The following is a 23,923-nucleotide window of genomic DNA, read 5'->3' on the forward strand; positions in this document are numbered from 1 at the left end:
GGTGAATGCCCTGCTTTGGCCTGGAGTTTTTCTTACTTTTACTTTTTAAGCCTAACACATCCCTTCAGAGTGACCTAGAATGTCCAGGCATGTGCAGATTGCTCCTAGAAGCTGACACCCTCTGGGCACTGAGTCCAGTATGTCCATCCCATGGTGGGGCACAGGGCTTTTGTGTGGGGCCTGCAGGGACCCCTTGCCTTGGGGTGGACAGAAGTCACACACACACACACACACACACACACACTGCAGGCATTCATACATGTAAACAAACATGCATGGTTGTTGGGCTCCTCCCAGAGGCCAGCTAAAACATGGCTTCTGCTGCATGAGTTAGTCAACTTCCAGTGTTGGCCAGCAGGGTAGATGAGACTACAGGATGGGCCTAGGCATTCCTGAGAGGAAGAAGAGGGCAGGAAGAAGTCAGAGTGGGCTCCAGAGGCATCTAGGTGTGAGCCAGCCCCAAGCTCTACTTCACTCTATACCTCACAGCTGGTGTTGACTTGTCACATTTTGAGCTTAAGGAAGTTCACAGACTCACTGCTGAATGTTCAGAGAGCAAGGGACAAAGGACACCTTGAGCCTTGATCTGACTCCAAGTCACTCTGCCACAGTTTCACAAATCCTGGACAGGCAAACCAGTGAGTGCAGACCAGGAGCAAGGCCACAGCTCAAGGGTGGTCAGATGGGCTGTAGTCAGGATAAGGTGCTTGTGCTTCTAGAACAGACACAAGGAAACAAAAGAAATGATCCAGAAACAGGCCCACTGGTGAGTTGTTATGATAAGCAGGTGGTTCAAATCAGCACAGAAGAGGGGAAGTCAGCACTGCCTGGCTGTGTAAACATGGCCCCCGGTGACCGAACATCCTTGGTAGGGCCTGGGGCAGACCCAGGGTGGCTGCAGCCTTCCTCCCCTCACCAGGGATCTGAACCTCCAGCTGAGCTGCCCCTCCCACCTCCTTTTCTTGCTCATTTCCTCATTCTCCTCCCACCAACTTCCCTGAAATCTCAGCAGGGGCTGGGGGGCAGCCTTCTTCCTGTGGCACTTCTCTGGGCCCAGCCTGGGCACTGGGCAAGGGGTTACAGCCAAGCCTCATCTGGCCTCTGAAGCTGATGCTCAAAAAATGTCTCATGAGTAAATTTTAGAACATCTCAAGGCAAGAAAATATATTTTTCTCATTATGAAAACCGAAAAAAATCCCTGTTGAAGAATTTTGTCCATTAAACATTTGTATTTGGGTTAAAATAAAGTGCTGAAAGAAAATACTTCCAACAAAGAATATTATACCTGACAAAACTATCCTTCAATAAACAAAGAAGATATGAAAATTTACCCTGAAACAAAAGCTGAGGGGTTCATCACTACTAGACCTGCCTTACAAGAAATGCTAAAGGGAGTTTTTTAAGTTGAAACAAAAGGGCACTAGAGAGCAACATGAAAACATTAACAATATTAAAACTCACTGGTAAGGCAAATAAACATATGTGGTCCCCATGTTACAGACAAGATACATTCCTGAGAATGTCTTTACATCAAATTTGTATGTAACTCAGATCCTTGATAAACAGCACATATATGGTAATAATAATAATGATAATAATAACAATACTATAATGGCTTATAGGTGATAATCATACCGTATAATACTATAACAATAATAATACACCTGTACTATAATAAGTTACAGAAACTATTATGCTCTTTCTTTTAATTCGAACAAACAGAACGTAAAAAGAAACTCATACAAAAAGTTTAGATAGGAAATAGGAGAAATTTCAAGAAATAATATGAAAGGTTAACACCTAATGTGGCATCAACACTAGGCTAATAGGAATGTAATGCTTATTTTGATCTTTTAACCAAATCAATAATAACCATTCAATTTCAGTAATTAATCCACTATGTTGCTTAATAATTGATGCTTTCATTGGAGGATGCCTTTCACATGTTCCATTATTCTCACTTTATAATTGTTCTGGTAGTTGAGCAACTAAAGACAAATGCTTTTCCAATGAATGTTAGAGTCACGTCTTTCTACAAACTCTTAATTATGCCCACTTTCATTTCCATTGTAAGCACCTTTCTCTTCATGGTAGGCTCACCCGGACTTGCAGTGGACTCATGCTTTGGAGGCATGGTCATAAGGGTAAATCCAGACTCACAAAATTGAATTAAAAAGTTAAGATGAAAATGAGGCTGTACATAAGCAACCGTACAAACAATGAGACTAGCCGCTAGCATAAAGATGCTGTACCAATGAACTGCTTGTGTCATGCAGGTTTGTTTACATGCATGGAATAACTGGTTCCTGAATTATTAATTTAATTATTTAATTATAAATTGTTTTTATAGGGATCCTTGGGGGCCCTTCTGTAAGTACAGAACACTGTTAAGTCGGGTCATCCGTAACCTGGGGACTGTCTTTTTATAGATGAATACAGAATACTGTAATACTGTTGGCAGTGTGTAAATCACCATTTATTCTAGTGTAAAAATTAGAAGACAAAAGTATTAAAATAACTAAAATTACAACAATGTTAGTATTTTTATACATAATGCAAAAAGATGTACATAATATCAAAAGATATCACTTGTGACATCAATAACATATGACATCTATAAGGTCCATAAATTGGACCACCAAAAAACTCAGTTTTCTATGGACAACTAAACCAGAATGTAGGTTATATAAACTCAATACCTGGTAATGTGTTTATAGCGACCATGCGGAGGCATGGTGTGTTATATTGTAGAAAGTCAGACATAGACAGAAAAGAGAAGAGGAAAAAATCATACAGCTGATAAAAGAATGGTGCCAGCCTGAATCCTGAATTTATGAAGCCTAACTCAAGCCATTTTGTAAGTTATTTTCATAGCTTGAACAAGAATTAAACTTTATTACTTGAATTTAAAATTTGTTTAAAATAACAGGAGATTAAATTGTTATCGGGAAGGGCTGGCATTATTTTCCAGTATCTGTTTACTATGAAACAATTAAAAATTATTTGTCAGGCATGGGTCAGAAAGTCTCAATCCCTCATCTACTTCTTGCTCAAGTTGTCTTGATTTTCTTTTAGATAGTGTATATATAGTTTTTGTGTCACTCTTGTCTCTCCTGAGATATCAAATTCTTATGCCAGGGAAATTGTTCCTCTATTTCTATATAAGAACTTAATTTAAATTCATTTAAGGAGTATAATCTTAATCATTTGTGTTTCCAAAGAGATTTATTCCCTTTAGTGTTCTTAAAAATGTCTCTCATTGATTATTCATAAGAAATATTAATAGACATGAAATACACAGAAGACAAATTTCAAAATATATCAAAGTATATATTGTAAAAATAAATGTCTCCTTCCCACATCACCCTATCACCACTCTCATATTTTACTCTATAGGCAGCTAATACCATCACTCTTATTTAAAATTTAATTGAATTTTCAGTTTTTATAGCTTTCTGATTTTAATGTTTTTAATATATATTATGCTCATGGGGTTCAAAAATGTAAAGGTAGAAAAATATTCAAAATTTTTTCTGCTCTCACCCTTGCCCCTCACTCATGTAAGCTCCTCTCCCTATGGAAATTAATCATATCATTTTTTTGTGTGTATTCTTTTAGGTACATTTTATATATAAATAGTCTTAGTCACTCCTTTGTTTACATAAAATGGTACTGCATTATATACATTGTTTTGTACTTTGCTTTTTCTACTTAATAATGTATCTTAGAAGTTATTCCATGATGTTATGTAAAGAGCACTCCCATTCTTTTTCATGGCAGGTGCTCCTATCAATGGCTTATTTAGAAACCTACTGATGGACATTGAAATTTATTTCATTCTTTTGGATTTATAAATAATGTTTCACATGTCAGTTCACACCTATACTATGTCCATTTATAATTTTTTTTAGATATTACTAAATTGCCCCCTACAGAGGTTCTACCAGATTACCATCTAATCATGAATATATGATTCAATGTTTTCCCATAGTTCCTAATATAATAGCACATTCTAACATTAGATATACATTATATTATGCATAATATATAATTATTACATATATAATATAATACCATGTTATATTGTTTTATCTTTGCTAATCTGAGAGGTAAAATATATCTTAGTGTAGTGAAGTTTTTGTTTTTTTATTGAGGCTTAATTGCATATAACATTCAGTTTAATTAATTTTTACATATATAATTTTACATATATACATATACCTATACCTATATATATATGTGTGTATATATGTATACACACTTGACATACAAAAGAAACAGGATCTAAGAATCTCACTTTTGCTCACATTCAAGTAAATATCTAACTTTCCTGTAGATAAACATCATTCTGACTTCTATTACAATAAAGTAGTTTTGACTATTATTAAATATAAATGTAAATTATTGATTGTAAACAAAACCATATATAGTCATCATTCTATATATATATGCAGATAATTGTTTCCAGGACCCCCCCATGCATACCAAAATCCATGCCTACTCAAGTCCTACAGTTGGCCCTGATCCCTCTGTATGTATGAGTTTCACATCCCATGAATACTGTACTTTTTTTTTTGCCAATTTTAAATAGTTTTATTTAAAACATTGCCTTTTCCATTACAATACAGTACTTATAAAGTGCAATGTTATTTCCTTCCCCTGTGCATATGTTCCATATTCAATTATTGTGAATGCCCAGTAATTTACTATAGCAGCTCAACTTTAAATGTGTCATATAATTTGCTACAAATTTAGATCCTTCAATGTTTTACTGTGTGGAACAATGCTACATCTATACTTGGGGTGGCTTAATCAACCTCTTCAATAGTGGGGCCTGAGGAAGCACCACCAGAAGGAGGAGCTCCAGCTCCGCCACCTGGGAAGCCCCCAGGCATGCCTCCTGCACTCTGGTACGGCTTGGTAATGATGGGGTTGCAGACTTTCTCCAGCTCCTTCTGCTGATGTTCAAATTCTTCCTTCTCTGCAGTCTGATTCTTATCAAGCCAGTTGACAATTTCATTACACTTGTCAAGAATTTTCTGTTTGTCCTCATCATTGATCTTGCCTTGAAGTTTCTCATCTTAAACTGTTGCTTTCATATTGAATGCATAGGAGTCAAGTTAATTATTTGATGACACTTTGTCCCTCTGCTTCTCATCTTCAGCTTTGTAGCTTTGTACATCTCAGCTTCCTGGACCATACGTTCAATGTCTTCCTTGCTCAAACGCCCCTTGTCATTAGTGATGGTAATCTTATTTTCCTTTCCTGTGCTCTCATCTACAGTAACGACATTGAGAATGCCACTGGCATCAATATAGAAAGTGACTTCAATTTGAGGAAAACCACAGGGGCAGGAGGTATGCCTGTTAGTTCAAACTTGCCAAGCAAGTTGTTATCCTTGGTCATAACATGTTCACCTTAGTAAACCAGACTAAGCACACCAGGCAGGTTGTCAGAGTAGATAGTGAAGGTCTGTGTCTGCGTGGTAGGTATGGTAGTATTGCACTTAATGAGTACAGTCATAATTCCACCAGCAGTTTCAATACCAAGAGAAAGAGGAGTGACATTTAAGAGTAGAAAGAGTAGCAAATCTTGAACATTCTCAGATTTGTATTCAGATAGGATGGCCACTTGGACAGCTGCACCATAAGCAACAGCCTCACCAGGGTTGATACTCTTATTAATTTCTTTTCCATTGAAGAAGTCTTGCAGAAGCTTTTGAATCTTGGGGATACAGGTAGAACTACCAACCAGGACAATGTCATGAATCTGTGACTTGTCTAGTTTGGCATCTAGGAGGACTTTCTCTACAGGGTCCAGAGTTCCATGGAATAGATCAGCATTCAGTTCTTCAAACCAGGCATGGATAATGGAGGTATGGAAGTCGATTCCTTCATAAAGCAAATCAATGCCAATACTGGCCTCAATGCAGGGAGGCAGAGTACACTTAGCACATTCACAAGCAGTATGGAGGCAATTGGACAGCTCTCTTATTCTCACTGATGTCCTTCTTATGCTTGCGCTTGAACTCGGCAATAAAATCGTTGTCAAAGTCTTCTTCACCTAAGTGTGTATCTCCAGCTGTAGATTTGACCTCAGAGATTCCATCCTCAATAGTGAGGATTGACATAATCAAACGTGGCAGCCCCTAGGTCAAAGATCAGCACATTTCTCTCAGCTCCAAACTTTTTGTCTAAGCCTTAAGCAAAAAAGCAGCAGCAGTCACTTCATTTACAATCCTAAGAACATTGAGACCAGCAATGCTTCCAGCATCTTTGGTAGCCTGATGCTGAGAGTCATTAAAGTAAGCTGGCACTGTGACCACAGCCTTGGTAACCGTCTTTCTGAGATAGGTTTATGTGATTTCCTTCATCTTTGTCAGACCGTAGAAAACACCTCCTCAGGATAGAGACTTTTTGTCTCTCTCTTGTATTTTACTTGGACCTTGGGCCTGCCTGCCTCATTCACCACCACAGAGGGCTAATGGTTCATATCAGTCTGGACAACAGAATCATCAAATCTGCATCCAATCAGATGCTTGGCATCAAAAACCGTGTTGGTGCCGGTCATTGCAACTTGATTCTTCGCAGCAACACCAATCAATCGTTCAGTATCAATAAAGGCAATGTAGCTTGGAGTGGTGCGTTTTCACTGATCATTGGCAATTATCTCCACTTTTTCATGCTGGAAGACACCCACACAAGAGTAGGTGGTGCCAAGATTAGTACCAACGGTAGGTCCCTCAGATGTGGTTGTTCACTTGCAGGACCGGCTTGGCTTGTGAAGACCACACACAAAATCCAAGAGCTACTGCTGCGTTCAATAAGTGATATTATTTCATTTATATAAAGTTCAATATCAAGCAAAATTTTAGCAGGAATTAATAATTATAACAGGGAGGCTCTGGATCACGTTTCTGTGGTGTTGAAAATACTCTATACCTTGATATCTTGATCTATCTGGTAAGTGCAGGGGTATATTCACTTGTAAAAATTCTTATTGACCTGTATATTTATGACATGAAATTTTATGAATGTGTATATTTTATACTTTATTAAATAATTTCATAAAAATTGTAGAAGTATCAATCATATCAAATATTGTAACTAGTTAAGCAACACAGTAACAGTCAAATGGTGATTTATATTTAGCATCAAGGATGACATTCATGACCTTAAGCCATTTGAAAGAAGTAGTGAGAATGGATGTGCTTTTAGAATAAAGTGAGAACAGATATGATTGTAAAATTAGCTAGTGTGATGTAAGTGGATACAAGTTAACAAGTGTATGATAGAGGTATCCATAAAGTGCAGTGGAAGTATCAATTAAAGGCACTTGACTAAGCCTCAAGATATGAGGAAGGCATCCTGGAGGGAATGGTATAAATTCAGCTTTGAAGCTTAGGTAAGAGTTGGCCAGGAGAGGAAGTAAGAAGGTCTGATAGGAAAGGTGGGCATTTCAGGTAGCATGAGTAGAGATAAGCAATGGTGACACTGTATAGGTAAAATAAGCAGCAGGTATTAATGTAAGGAACCAGCAATCGAGAACCTTAAATGTAAGGTTTAGAAAGTTGGCCTTTTTTGGTCAATTCTTGGGAGCTGATAAAGGTTATAAATAGTGAAGGGTCACTATTGGATTTGTCTTTTAAATAGACTGCAGAATTGCAGAGGAGGTCTGAGAGCCATGTGATAAAACAGGATGTAGGGATACATTAATATCTCTTTTTCCTTAAGAGTATTACAAGCTAATCTAGAGAAGTCACAGGAGATCAAGAGGTATAAACCAGACACCAGTTCTTGAATACACAAAAATATGATTTTGCTCATAGTGAGTTTTTTTCTTACATTTGCCAGAGGTGGTTGTTTGTACTGGTTTATCCAGTTTCCTATTTGGCCAGTGGCATGTATTTGCAAATTGTTTACAACCATCAGCACCTAACACATTAGGTACTCAATAATTATATTGTTGATTTATTGTGTTTGCAACACAAGGTTGAGAGTAAGGCATGGAGCCATGTAATAGTTGGGTTTTTTTTTCTTTTCTCTGTGTGAAGTTAATTGAAGTATGCAGAAATTCAATTCTCAGCTTGGCCTCAGAAAACCCTTTTTATCATCTCAGCAGGAAGCTCATTTTAGGCTTTTTAAACATACTTTCATGATTTTGATGTGATTATCATTATTCTAATCATTATTATTATCCCTCATTAAGTTTCTGGAATACAAAGACATACCATCTCAAGACAGGAAGTTTTTAACAACCTTCACTTTTTTTTTTATTACTGTAGTAGTTATAGAAAATTCTGAATTTCATGGCTCTTTATATTATCTGGGTTAAAATTATTAGATGCTTTGGTTAATAGTTATCTTCATTTTTATAGAGATGTGATGATAGCCTTAAGCCACCAAAAAAAAAAACCCTATAAAAATAGGGCTAATAGCTTCTTTGAGAAATATGTATAATGTATGATATTTAACATATCTTAAAGAATAAAGATTTCTTTTATCTAACAGCCTGCTTTTACTTTAAACATCTCCTATATTGTACAAAGAAATATAAATTAGAACAAGATCAGCCAAATGATACAGAAAAAGAAATATCTGATGTCTCTTCTAACTTCTCTTCCCCAGGATCACACTTCTCCAATCCACACTGCATGTTGCCACAAATGTAATTTCTCTGAGGCATAATTCTGGGCACATGTCCTCCCATAGCTGAAGAATTTCCAATGATCCCTTTTGCTCACCAGAAAACCCTTGGTATTTCAAGCCCTTTACTATCTGTCTGTCAGGTGGCGATTCAGTTACTCCTGGCCAGGAACTCTAGGTTTATATAACAGTGAAAAGGAGTAACTGAACAGTACATATGATATGGCACCAAACATTAAGAATCATAAAATACTGTTTAATGCTATGAAGACTATGAAACAGGCTAATGCTTTATAATAACTTGGAAGGTGCTTGAGTTAGGTAGTCAAGGAAGGATCTCTGAGGGGAGGAAATCTGAATTGTGTCTTGAAGTTGTGAAAAAACTCTTGATGAAATAATATAGGTAAATGACATTCCAAAAAGAAGAAACAGAAAGGACCCTGATATAGGACAACCTTGCTATAATCAAGGAAGAGAAAAAGGACTGGTTTTGCCCAAACCTATCCTTCCAGACATCAATTCTTCTTTTATAGGAAACCCAAACCCCAAACTGAAATATGTTTCTCACGTTTCTCTGAATGTGTTGTGTATTTTTCCCCTCAGGAGTTTACTCATAAGCATCTTCGCATATGCTATAATGATCCCTATCTCTTTACTCAGATACTTTCTCTGTTTTTAGAATCCAATGTAACCTGACATCAATTAGAACAAAATAAAGTGCCTCTAATAGGAGTTTGGACTTAATTCTATGTCTGAATACTCAGATTAGGGAACTTGGATAAAAGCTCTCTCCCCCCAAAAATGGTGTAGCAGTGGAGAAGTAACAGAGATACAGACTCTTCCATGGTCCTTCCAACGCTAAGGTTGTGCCCAACTCACTTGAGGGAGTCCACTAAGCAGAGCACACAGATGAGAAATACCAAGCACGTGCTCAGGAAGTAGGGGGCACAGCAGAGCTAGCCAGCATGCATGCCAGAAGCAAAAAAACCTCATTGCCACAATTTTCCAGAGACTATGAACGATAAAGATTACTTTCAAAGGAATGTGGTATATCACAATACTTAGTATTCATTCGCTGTTTTTAAAGTTTCGTTTCTTGTATATTTCAGCAGGAAGAAGCTCTTTCTGTCACTTTATCTTGGAATAAATAAAATAAGGGAATGGTGGATTGTAAATTTTCCCATATGTGCTTTGGGCATATTAATTGAAGAGAGTTCATCCAAAGTGTCACCTACAGTTCCAAGGATCACAAAAGGTGGAGTGTTTTTTCTCTTAAGTTACTTCACATGCCATTTTCTTATATGAGCATCCATTAATTAATGTATTCACTCATTAACTTGATAAATAAAGAGGGCTCCCTACATGAAAAGTCTGTAATATTTTCTGTAGGTACAATGGTGAACAAAACAGATGGTGGACTGCTATCTTTACTTTTAGATGACAAAGATTATTACAAATTCCTCATTATAATTCTCTATATTACCTGTTCACTCATTCATTTGGAAAGAACCCAATAACTACTTTGAAAATGTGTGAATAACAAAAAGGGAAGGAGCAGAATGAATGTATATCTGTATACAAATGCTACGCAAAAATTCGGGGGAAAGCCATATCCTCGGAGTTGGCTATGGGAAAAGTTGGGCTATTCTTTGACAAATGCAATGAGATTTGGGGTCAGGACCAAGGACAGCTCTCCTGAACGCCAATTGTTCAGGAAGGCCACAACATGAGATAAATCTAATTCCACATCAGAACCCTAGATTCTTGGGTGCTTTATTGATATTCTTGTTGGATGTGCATTTTAATTCTCAGAGAGCATTTGCTTATGAAGAATGTTTTTGTAATCAACAAAAGTCACATCTGAGCAATTTGTTTAATATGTGGAAAGACATCACCCAACAACATTATGGAGCTTAATGCTTTATTTCTAGTCCTGGTGAGATAGTGTAATTCCATTGTCATTTTAAACAAAGAAATAGGCAAAAAAATTACACAATACTGAAAAGTTGTCTTATTGTGAATAAACAGTTTATGATGTTATCTTTTGTCAATATAATTAAGATATTCCACATAGCATGTATATTTTAATACTATATTTTACTAACTACATCAACTAAAAAATGTAGAGTATGCTTTGGTACAAAGAATAATTTCCCAACCTATAAATATAGACTTTTCTTCATGAAAAATAATGCAGGTGATAGAGAGACATGTTGAACATTGAAGGTGAAGAGCAGAGAGGAGTGAGGCATAGCTGTGAGAAGGTTTGATCACAGTTGCCACAAGCCTGGCCCTGGATGAGGGAAGGATTCTCCAGAACATCAGAGAGTCTGGGGATGCCACAGGGGCTACTGTGTCTTTTATATCAGGACATTCCCATTTCTTAGGGTCTTAGAGTGGCATCTGTGATTATTTGGTGTTCCTAAATGCTTCTGAGGGGTGTAATTTCTGGAGCTGCCTCAATTGCAATTCTATTCTTTCTTATGATATGTAAAGACAAACTGTGAGCTCTTATGTTATGGCCTTGTAGGTCGTGTTATCCTGTAGTAAGTAGTTGTGGTTTTTGTACAATTTTTCTTTTAAGTTCTTGGTACTCCTAACTGGAATCAGGTAGTTTGGGTATTGGTCTTACTTGCTGCCTCATTTGCTGGGAGTACATTTTTCACCTGTACCTCAATATGTGACCCAATGTAAACATGCTCTCCCATTCTGCAACTGAAAGGGTCTGCATTTATTTCAGAATTTCTTACATAATTATTCAAATTCTTGCATCATTTACACATAGTTACCTCTCTGGTGAAGTATTTGATGGAAAATACCAGATGCCTTACCACTCATAAACTTGTTATAGATAAGATTATAATAATGATATCTTAAATTTGGATAGGATTTTATAATCTATGAAGCTTTTTTACTTGTTTTATTTCACATCAGTTACATGATAAACCAGAGAAAAGAAGAGATTATTGTATTCAATTTGTAAATAAGAAGCTAAAGTTCAGGAACATTAGATGTTCACAGTAATAGAAATTGAAAAGGACTCAGATTTAGGCTGAAATCTTGCCATTTATGTGTGCTATACCTTCAGATACCTTATTGTCAGGTCATTGTCTTGGGGGACTATTGTCCTGGTTCTTTGGCTCCTTGCTTGGAAAATTCACAAGCAGAGCCAGTGCAATAGAGTGGATGCGGACAGGAAGCAATTCAACACAAACAGCTTTCATTGTAGAAAAGTAGGAAGAAAGAAGGATGCCACACAAAGTTAAAGTATGTTCCAGAGAAAGGAATGGGCCAGTCTCCATGAGCAGGGAATGACATTGATTGAGGGCTTGCAAGTGGTCTCCTTTTATTGGCCTGATCCGGGGGAGGTGTGGAATATTGTCAAATGATTGACAGGTGTTCTTAGATAACATGGTTGCAGCTGCTTATGCACCACAGGTGTGCATAAGCTCAAAACTCAAAAGCTCAGAACCTGGTTTTTCATTAACTGCGTTTTCCTGCAGTCCCTTCTCCTGATTGGTCCTCAGCTTCTCTGCCCCAGGAGCTATCCTCCTGTGGTACACCGGCTACCTGCAGATTTGGTCCCTTCCTAACAGTATGGCAGACTTCATCAGATCCCTAATTACAATATAACAAGGAGTACATTTCTCCATTTGGAGAGAAAAAGGGTGCCATCTATGCCTACGTCCCTCACACACCCTGGGTGAGAGCATGTTAGGAGGAGTACAGGAGTTCATTGGTTCCTGTCCCAGGGAAGAGGCATAGTCCTGGGCAGCACAGCCTTATCAGATCAGTCCCAGGTAACTGATGACACCTGGAATGACACCAGGAATTCTATACTGAGGTTTCTCTGAGAAGCAATTAGAATACAGGTTTGACAAGTCCCTTTTGAAAAATCAAATACTTAGGGAACATCTGCTTTGTCCTACAGACTGTGCTAAGTGCTGAAAAGCTCTAGACAAAGGGATGTGGCTTCTGTCCTGGAGGAGCCTACAAGTTAGGAAACGAGACCAACATGCTAACTTTCAAACAGGTTCCTAGCTTGGCATGACTCCAGAAACTTCAGAGAGCTAATCAGAGACAGAGAGACAGCAAGAGTACCAGAGTAGAGATTAATGAGAGTAATAAGTAGCTGAACTTTTATGCTAGTGTATCTACAGATTTGCTGCTGCAAGTATTGCTGCTGTGGCTAGATGCCATTGAATTCCCAAAGCCTGTGCAGTCTCTATTCTTAAAAGTTTAAATGGGAGGAATATATATATATATATACATATATATATATATATATGACATACAAGTTGAGGAAGCCAATATCACATACATTTCAGATTTTCAAGAAACCTGATATAACCCAGCTTTAATTTCAGAGCTGAGTTTTTTATGATAAAATTAGACTACCTAGAAAATAAATTCAGCATCAGCTGAGTTCAAACAGGGAAAGTTCACAGCAACCTCCTGACTGATGTTAAAGACATGCCAATGGTTCAGGAAGCAGCAATAAAACTGAAAATGGAAATGCAACATTAGGCTTTCTAACAAGAGCCTGATGGAACTTGCTACATTTTATTTTAAGTGATAAGTATTAAAGGAAACTTCTTCCCAACCACCATGCTCCATAGAGCAAGGGCAAAGATACAGTGGCCTCCTTCGGTACACAGCTTCAACGCCTGCATCACCAGATCTCCATTTGCTCTCAACTCCACACCTCCTAGCTTCTTGCTGGGCTTTGGGCCGTGAAGGAACTTCAGTGCCAGGATCAAGGCATCCCAAGCCAAGATGTGAACCAGAACAGTGCATTCCTCTTGGAGTTGAGAGATCTGCCCATGGATATCTTTCACTTGGGAAGCTTTTTATGAAGGTTAGACCAACTACTTTTAAGACTGAGTTGCAACATTTTCCCCCAAGAATGAGTGATTTAAAGAAAATTCATAGAAAGCACATGTTAAAATAGAAACATCATAATTTATGTTCTTTCATTCCTTAACTTCATAATGTAGCAAGAATGTGGGAGTCAGGGGCAAGAGGTGTAGGGTATCAAGGCTATTTTCATAGTGCATTAAGGTCTACAATGGGCCTCTGTTATTGTTAGTTTTTGGTTATGATACAGTGAGTTTTTAAAATTATATTAAATTTTCTTAGCAAAAACTTATTTATGTTGGTATATCTTTTATCTCTGGCGACATAAGGGATGTATTCATTTCATTATAAATATGGGTATATTGGGAACTTTTGGCTGAACATAGAATCAGACAAGCCTTGAAAATAAACTCTGTCCTTTCTCTCTGTATTTTGTATATTAAACCTATAGGATTAAACAGGAGGAGCCTAAGACATACAGAGACAAAATAAAGACTTAGGTATAAACATCACTATAACAGAGGAAGAGTATGGACTTGTGCTTAATACTCCATATTAGCCAAACATTGGGGTAGAGTTAGTTTGGACTCTGCATTCTAAGTGTCCTCCGATGTCATCCTAGGCATCCTGCTGGGAAAACAGCTCTGTGGGTGTGTGTGTGCACGCACATGTAAATGTGTATGATAATCTTGATGAAAAAGAGCTGTGATAGTTGGGGCACAGGTGATTTTTGCTGTAGGATGTCACCAAGTTTGAAGTTTGGGTCACTCATAGAGTCCCAGGAGAATCAGCAGAGACTCCCATTAGCACCTTGGAGGCAGCAAGATGGCATTAAGACTGCAGTGATGCTGTACTACATGTGGGACTTTAATCAGTAACCCAGGATTCCAATTTGGTCATGGTGGCCCTGGAAGTAATCAAGACTAGTAGACCAGGAGGTCGATATTGGAGCAACTGCTTTAGGAACATCCTTGATCCCTAATATCTCAGCAGATAGCTTTCAGTACAAAGGAAGAATAAAGCATTGGTCTTTGTAAATAACCTTGGGGATCTATGGGAGAATTTGCAAGAAGAAACTGCAAAAGGAAAAAAAGTCCTTTTGGAAATATTGTCATTTGACCATGTTGTGAATTTATGCTGTGTTACAGATTAGGATCTGAGGCTATGGCGGTTACCTTGTGTATAAACTAAATGTTTGTGCCCTTCCCAGGTTCCACCAAATTCATATGTTGAAGCCCTAACTCCCATGTCATGATATTTTGAGATGGGGCTTGTGGGGGATAATTAGGGTTAGATGAGGTCATGAGGGTAGGGCCTTCATGATGGATTAGTATCCTTAGAGAAAAAGACACCAAAGAGCTTTCTCTCTTTCTCTCTCCATGTGGGTGTGCACAAAGAAGTCATTTGAGCACACAGTGAGATAGCAAGGCCCACCTATAAGCCAAGAGAAGACACCTGAGAACAAAACCTACTTTTCTCACACCTTGATCTTGAACTTCTCAGAATCTAAGCACTGTGAGAAATAAATTTCTGTTGTTTAAGCCACCCAGTGTCTAGTATGTTGTTATGGCAGCCTGAGCTAACTAAAGCACCCTAGAAAAAAAGTGCAAATCTTTACCTTATTCAGCCAACTGGAACTAATAAAACTAATTGCAAAGCACTCTAAAATTAGCTCTGAGTTTCCCTCTTTCTCCAGTGGCTAACTAAAAATTGTTCTTTTCATAGACCATTATAACTTGCTACAAAATTCCACCAAGTTTGAATGTTTTGTAGTGTTAATGAGAAAAATTTGGATTTTGTACACCTGGAAGCTTGGAAAATTGACTACTGTCACTGATTTAATGTTTAGTGCCCTTTTCAGTAAAGTCAATTTTGAAAATGGCTTAATTATTATCATTGGTCATCATTTTTCATCATTGTTTACACTGGTAAACACTGATGCATGCAGAAACAAAATTAGAGTATTTTTTATAGATTTGGAAAGACTGGAATATATGAATGTTCATTTCTTTTTACAATCAAATCACAAGCAGCATCAATGAACATAGCATGATATTAATGCAGCTTTGTTTACACCCTGTTTTAACATTCTGATCTGCTTTTCTGAGTCTATAAAGTTTCATGTAATTAGTCCTCTGCCATAATTTATCAGTCTTGGCAAAGATTAATAACAGCTGAAGATTGTGCTTGCCCTGGGAATTATTTATGTTCTATATCTCTAGTGTTTGACTAATAGTTCATTCTAAACAAAAATAATTTAAACATCCATCGCTGTTGTCTGTGGAGTTTTTTGTGATACAATCACAGGCATAAGGGGTATTCTGGGAATCATTTGCAATAGCTCAAAAGGGGGGACAAGGAAAACTGTTACCTTTGTAGAGAAGGTGGTGAAATTCCAGGACTGCAGATAGAAGATAGGAGATATTGTAGAAGAAGAGACTCAAGCATCAGGTGGATTGGTGGCCAGGAAACATCCTCTCATATCTCCCATGGAAGGAAGCATAAATGATGGATGGGCCCCAGCTGATGTACTCTGAATCCATTGATGTTTTTGCTTAGGGACCACGCTTCCCACCAGGTGCTTATAGTCAATGACTGAACATAGGTATCCTAAGCCTGGCAATTTCCTGTGAAACATGAGACACCTATAATGAGTAACTTTAGCTCAAGGGCATCCTATTGGCTTTGCTGAAACTGTCTTAGAACTGTCTACAAGTTTTCCTATTTAATCTTTCTCTCTTCTTTCTTTCCTTCATGGGAATTAGACCTGCAACTTGGTCTGACAATTCTTACAATTCCTTCTAACTTCCTCCTGATTTTCTCTCACAGGTATTTTCTCCAAAACATCTCTTATACGACACATTTCCAATATGGCATTTGTTTATCAGATGCCAAACACAGGTAAGAAGCCAGAGACCAATAAGATAATTTTTAATAAGATTCTGTGATTCTTGCTGATATCAATAATAGGATAGCAAGTATGCCCACTTGGTAATTTTCTCCAAAATAACAAAGGTTGAATCTCCAGGATGCTGCTTTATATATTCATGCTAGTGTGGAGTAAAGTTTAATGAAGCAGGCCTGTTTAGGGCCTAGTCAGCCAGGGCAAGTGAGAAGAGCAGGAGTTCTGTTTTTACCTTACGTTTAAGTCCATACACTAACCTGAAAGACAAGAAATCAATGAGTGAGTGAGTCCATCTAAGGTGGCAGAAAGGATCATGGATTTTTCCTTTATGCAAAATTCAAAGTGAGGATTTTTCTTTCTCATTCTCATTACCTTGGTATTTTGCTTTTAAATGGAAGATATGCTTTAAAATATACTTTTTTTTTTTTTTTTTTTTTTTGAGACAGAGTCTGACTCTGTTGCCCAGGCTAGAGTGCCATGGTGTCAGCCTAGCTTACAGCAACGTTAAACTCCTGGACTCAAACAATCATTCTGCCTCAGCCTCCCGAGTAGCTGGGACTACAGTCATGTGCCACCATGCCCAGCTAATTTTTTCTATATATTTTTAGTTGGCTAATTAATTTCTTTCTATTTTTTAGTAGAGACGGGGTCTCGCTCTTGCTCAGGCTGGTTTTGAACTCCTGACCTTGAGCAATCCTCCCGCCTCGGCCTCCCAGAGTACTAGGATTACAGGTGTGAGCTACTGTGCCTGGCCTTAGAAGGTATATTTTCTAAGACGCAAATTTATAGGGCAAAAATATTAGAACTGTCAACTATCATCTCCTAGTTTATTTGAGTCAAATTGTGTATCAAGCACCTGAGGCAATTCAGCCAGAGCTTCCTATGGCACCTGTATTCTTATTGGTCCCTTATTGGTTGAAGAGATACTTTTTTGAGGACAAATACTCACCTAGCACAGGTCACTCAGTCTCAAAATCAGTAAGGACTTGACCTCAATATATGCATTTTCTCTTAAGTATATGCTATTAACATAATAGTCTAACTCGTATGACAATGAGCAGGGTTTTTTTTTTTGTCCTGATATGTGGCCCAAAGTAATTTTTTATTTTGCTTTTTAATAACTCAAGTGAACCAGAATAAAGAGAAAACAAAGCTATATGTTTTGTAAAAGTACTGAATTGGAAAACCAGATAGATCAAAATATTTTCTCAACTGACCTGAAACTTTGTTAAGTTTATAAAATTATTATTAAAATATATTTTAATAATAATTATTATTTAAAAATTACTAAAAAAGAATCTTAGTTTTTCTCCCATCTTTATTCCTTGTTGAAAATAAGACTGTATGGATAAAAATATACTTTACACTTTGTGTGTTTGTGTATGCTCACATGTGCGTGCATATACAGAATCCTAAATAAAAAAGAAAAATAAATGCATAAGAAATAGGAGAACTATCTTGAGATTAGCTGAAACAAATCAAGATACTTAAAATACATACTTTGAGGAAAAATACTGGCATAAAAGTTTAGTGTCTTACATATCTATAACTTGCTTTTTTATATATTTTATTCCCTTCTACTAGTTTTTGTTTTATTGATAATTCTAAGCTACTACTTATAGTTTATTCTGAAAAAGCTGTGGGAATGTCTAACATTTTCTTACAAGGACACACTACCTTGTTGGAAAACCCTGATGGGACATAATTCTCCCCTTTCTCCCTTCTCTCTTGGTCTTCACATTCACTCCACACCTGCAGGGTTGGTTCCCACTCTAAGAAGTCTGAAATGATGATTCAGAGCAACATTCCACCTAGAATATGCTTCCCTCAGAATAGGTCACACCCTGCAAAGGGATCAAGGCAGCTGTGACATCCTAAGTGCTCATTTTGGTGATTTTTCCTTCCTCATTGTAAGAGAGATAAGGTTTCAGTTGAAAGGGTGTTCAGCCTGGCCATCTGTGCTTATTGTTGAAGATGTGAAGTAAAAGGAGGTTTTATAACCATAAGCAATGATTGCCAATTATAAATATGTAATTTCATGAGTCAATTGAACATCACCAAGCACCTAAAACCTATGAGTTTTAATGAAACCCATAGTTGTGTAGGCATTTGAAGTAAATCTGCAAGATTAGGAATTATGCAGTAAAATAGTCTATCCCTCAGTGAACTAGAAAGTGTGGTATGGGAGATTCAGTAATAGATGCAATGTTTAAGAAACTGCTCTGCAATAGAGCAGTCAAATCTTTTATTCCAAGGGTTTAGAGGCTACCTCTCAGTAAAATTCCTAATTATACTGATTATACTATCAATATCTATATTTTTTAATAGAATAACCAAGATTCAGAGAGGTTAAGTGATTTACTCCAGGTCACACAGCTGGCAAGGAGAGTTGGGTTTTGAAACTGGGTAGTTCAGTTTTAAAGTCCATCATCTAAGTTATTATTACTCATGTTCTTAACTTTGACCGTCAATCTAAATTTGGGTGGGATAGTACTATAGTGAAGAACTAAATTTCTTTATTTATTACCAGGTTACCTTGGCAAAGTCATTTGCATTTCTTGGGAACACTTTAGAAAAACTCATTGTTTATAGAATAAAAGCATGGTATTACATTCATTCATTCATTCATTCAAAAAATTTTACTGAGCATCTACAGGTTGCAGCCACCATTTAGGGCCCGAAATGACCTCTAAAGTCTCTTCTAACTGTAAGATACTATGATTCTCTACTACATGAGAACAGAATTTTTACCATTATGGATACCTTTGAAATAGTCAACATTTATTTTTAGTATAATTTTCCCTTCTTAAAGGAAATGTGGGCAATGTCTTAACAAGAGATGAGATTCTGGAGGAGGACATTCGATTCATAGACAGAGGATCAGACATTTAAATGGGGTATAAAGTATAGGCATGCAAGTTCTGGAATAAAAACATAAAGCTTGATGATTAAGGCATGACACTATTTATAGTTCATAAAGGAAAAAGAACTACAAGCTCTCACCTACATTCTCACTTTATGTAAATTCCCAAAGATACTAACAGTTAATTCAAAACATAGGGTCTATAACTAGGAAAATTTTTAAAATGTATAAGGGAAAAAAGAACATACCAAAGTCTTTTTATCTTAAATTTCCATGTAATTCTGGCATAATAATAGCACAGATGGAATGATAATAGTGATGATGATTATCATCATCATCATAATAGGCAGAAAAAGGAAGAATTGAATGAATTATAGCTCATTACCACTAAAGTTTTTATTGCATTTACAACTTTGATAAAACTCATTGGAAAGCAATTTGGTAATGTATAATAAACATTAATACACATGTGCTTTGATCCTTATTTGTAAGAACTGATTGATCTTATGTCAGTAATGATAAGAAGAAAAAATACTACATCTATAAAAATGTTGACTGAATCATCATTTGTATTTGCGAAAAGCTGGGGGAAAATCTAAATAACAATAAAATGGAGAATGGTTATGTAAATTATGGTATATTTACTCCATGCAATTTTCTTTGTAATTTAAAAAGCTAATTAAGAAATGATGTAGCAAGAAGGAAAACTTATAATAGTAAGTCAAGAAAAAGTAGAGTGCAAAATCACAAATATATCCTTGTTCCAGAGCTTGACAATCCTGGCATAGTGAAGTAATGTTTTTTTTAAAATCATTCTTATGGTAGTAGTTGAGACAAATAGATTGTGACTACGGCTCTTTAACCTGCTGGCCAAATATGGTTGCTATGCTTATGCTTTTTCCTGCTATATATCTGCACATCTTGACTGGGGAACATGAATAACACCAACAACTTTTGGATAAACTAATTCCTCTATGAAAATATTTAAGTTCCCTTCTCTCTGAAATCTTCATTAATGACATGCCCCGCGAATTGACACCTGTAATCGTTTCCTCTTAATAGAATGCTATCATACATCAAGCCTCAAACAGACAATTTTTGTGGTCCCAAACATTTTTAATTTATGAGAATTTTTCTTCATGTTACAGCTGACTATTAAATTCTAATGCAACTACCACCCACACAACCTCAGCAGGCAGAATAAAATCCCCACTGCTCAGGGTTCAGGATGCATTTGCTTCTTTGCATGACACAATGATTGTGAAAACTCAGCTCTGACAGGATTGGCATGTGAGAAAAATTGATGAGGGCAGAATATCTAAGGAACAGAAGGAGAAGAGGCATGCCCAAGATGGGCAGTGTAATGCGTTAGGGACATGCCAGAAATCAGCCTGAAGCACTGATATGTCTCTATAAGCTCTGACAGAGCCAACCCCATGCTGCCATCAAGAATGCGACAGCTCAATTAGAAATAAAGAAACCAAAGCCGGTGCTACAATTCAAAGCCTGGTTTTCCAAGGAGAAACAGTGGCTATCAACTCAAAAGATACATTCATCTGTGTAATAACATTGCCAAAAGACTTATTTATTAGCTAGACGTTTTTGATAATAATATTTTTATCATTGGCAAAGACAATCAGGTAGTGACATTTTCTAGGTAGTTCAGATTTTCATATATAAGGATTGTCAACTATTTTTTTTTGTGTGTGTGTGTGTATGAGATAGTTACATGTTACAGGTGTTCATACATCTTTAATGTGTAGCTATCTCATACACACACTCACAGCTAATGGATGCGACGTGCACTGTATGGGGGAAGGGCACACCTCTAGCCCTGGCTTGGGCGAGGCCAAGTCATTACTTGTAATCAAAATGTTTATACCCCCATAATATCCTGAAATAAAAAAAATGAAAAAAAAGAATGTGCCCAAGTACAGAATTCTATAAACTCTTAAAAAAAGATGTGTGAAATAGTCACACTTTAATAAATACACCAACTAATTAAACTGAATGGCAGTCAAGCCTGGAGAACTTATCCTCTTGATGAAAATGAAATTTCCTTGGAGATTTTGCCAAAAGCTAAAAGTTTGCCTCACACCTGATTTCCTAAAACAGAACATAGAAGACAACTTTACCTGTACTTTCTCTGAAATCAGATTTTCCCCCTTTTCTGAATATGCATTAATTGCCAATGATAGCAGTGGGAATCTAACCATAGTGCATTCATATCTATGTAAATATGCCATCATCTCTTTTATGGATATATACACATTATAAATTATTCAATAGTAACAGATTACTAAGCAGTGCAATCACAGTATTCCAGACTCAAAGTCAAGATATGCTTGGGTGGCACTGGGATAAATTTTGTAAATATTCTCTGCAGGCCATTCAAAAGAGATGGATTCTTTTTCAATCCTTGAGAAAAAGCAACCAACACACAAGTGTCATTATTCAGGTAGCAATTTCTATCTTACACCATTTCTGGTTGTAGAACAAGTGTAGATTTTTGTGACAAAACAGAGATTTGGGTACAAATACAGTCTCTTTCATTATGAGTAGATAGCCATTACTTTCTTTAGCACTTACTATTATTTATCCTCACACATAATTTGCTTATGTATTTTGTTTATTTTCTTCCTCCCCCACTAAAATGTAAGATCCATAAGAGCAAAGCTTTGACAGTTTATATACTGCTGTGTCTTACATATAGTTGCTACTTGATATATATTAGTTGAATGGTTAAGGGACTCACTGTCCGGAGAATTTCCAGCTTGCACTACCCACTATAAAGAGGAGTGGGAATATTACATATGAAGAAGTAGCGATATGTACCCTCAAAATTTGGCTTTACTGCCTCTGAGTATCAGGATCACAATCCTTGAATTCAAAGAGGTTATATGATACTTATACTAATCAATGTGAAATTTAAAATTATATTAACATTTTATGTATATGTATAAATTTTACATCTTCAAGGAGATATATCACAATCTATAAATATTTTAAAAGTGAAAATAACAACTGAACAACACTCAAATTCAACAAATATTTTATCAGATAATCAAGTTTTTTTCAAATGTACTCTGTGGTTGAAAATATAGGTTTTGATTTTTCAAGTTATAATCTACTTAATAAATTGCATCACATTTTGCTCACTGGTGCTTGATAAAATGCATTGCCAGAAGTCTACCAAAAAAACTGAGAATCTTCTTTAACTCACTCATTCACTTTTTATTCAACAATATTTATAGAGTGTCTACTATACTCCCAGTATAATTCTAGGAGATTAAAATATAGCATTCAACAAAAGAGGAAGAAATCCTGCCCTCACAAAATTCCTCCTCTCAGAAAGTTTATTTCTAAGAATATGGAATTTAAAACTATATAAATACAAATGCAAATATAAATATAAGTGTATACAACAGAATAGTATATTATTAATTTGTTGTAAGAAATAATTCAAGGTTCATGATATAACATTAAATAATAAAGTAGATATCTTCTAGATTGAGTGGTTATGAAAGACCTCTCTGAGGAAGAGACATTTGAAAAACCATTTGAGTATAAAGAGGGAAGGAATGAAGAGAGTCCTTAGGAAAGAGCACTCTAATCAGAGGTAATAGCAAATATAAAAGCCCTGTATAGCAAATGCTTGGTTTCTTTGAGAAACTGCAAGATCAAAGTGAGTAAGAGAGAATGGAGAAGATGAAGTTGTAAGTTATAGAGACTGTCAGAGGCCAGATGAAATTAGCTGTTAAAGGCTATTGTAGGAACATTGGAATTTATTCTAAATAATGGTAAACTATTCATGAGATTTTTGTTTTTAGGATAATACTCTGTCCCCTATTTGTGGATTAGGCTCTAGGTACATGAGTTGCAGGGAGACCAGTTAGGAGGTCATTGCAGTATTTCAGATGATGGAATGTGCTACGATGGTAGCAAAGAAGTGATGAGAAGAAGTCATATCCTGTGGAGGGAGAACTGGCTGATAAGTTGGTGGTGATAAGGATGTGAGATGTGAGAAAGAGATCTGAGAGGATGCCCTAGAATTTAATTTGAGAAACAAGGGATCCGGTGGAGCTCTTCACTGAGATGCGGAACATTGGGGAAGGAATGGGCTTGTGGAAGCAAACCTAGAGTTATGTCTTCTGGTTATTAATATTCTGATGATTAATATTAATAGAAATTCAATGGAAGTTTTGAGTAAGCTATTGAATAAACAAGGGTAGAAGTCAAGGGAAAGTCACACATGAAGATACAAAGTCGAGAATCATCAGTGTATGCTCTAAAAGACCTAATACTAAGTAAGACCACAAAGTGTGTATAATAGAGATAAGATGCCTGAGAGCTAAATCCTGGATCACTCCAGTTTTTAGAGGTGAGTATAATAGCATAAAGTAGCTCTGGACAAAAAGGCTGAAAAGAAGAAACCAGTCAGACTTGAGGAAAACCAAAGTGCATAGTGTACTTGAGTCAAATGAAGAAATTGTTTCAAATGGGAAGAATGATAAATGTTCTTGAGAATAGAGTATGATGGGGCCTCAAATATTCCTTTCTCAGGAAAGTCCTGATTGATAATAATATGGTATATGCATTCATCTTGTGTCCTAACTATTTTAAATGTAATGCATTTGAACACATTTCTCAAAA

The 23,923-nt window shown here is 36.6% G+C and overlaps 1 long non-coding RNA gene and 1 pseudogene across 1 annotated transcript in view; one reads left to right on the forward strand and one right to left on the reverse strand.

The window, feature by feature from the left end:
• The window catches only part of LOC105879378 (uncharacterized), a 367,989-nt gene that overhangs the window by 297,217 nt on the left and 46,849 nt on the right, over window positions 1-23,923 (forward strand). The gene's annotated exons all lie outside the window — the stretch shown is intronic.
• Window positions 4,809-6,585, reverse strand: LOC105879330 (heat shock cognate 71 kDa protein-like; annotated as a pseudogene).

The sequence above is a fragment of the Microcebus murinus genome, chromosome 9, assembly GCF_040939455.1.
Source record: "Microcebus murinus isolate Inina chromosome 9, M.murinus_Inina_mat1.0, whole genome shotgun sequence".
NCBI classification, from domain to species: domain Eukaryota; kingdom Metazoa; phylum Chordata; class Mammalia; order Primates; family Cheirogaleidae; genus Microcebus; species Microcebus murinus.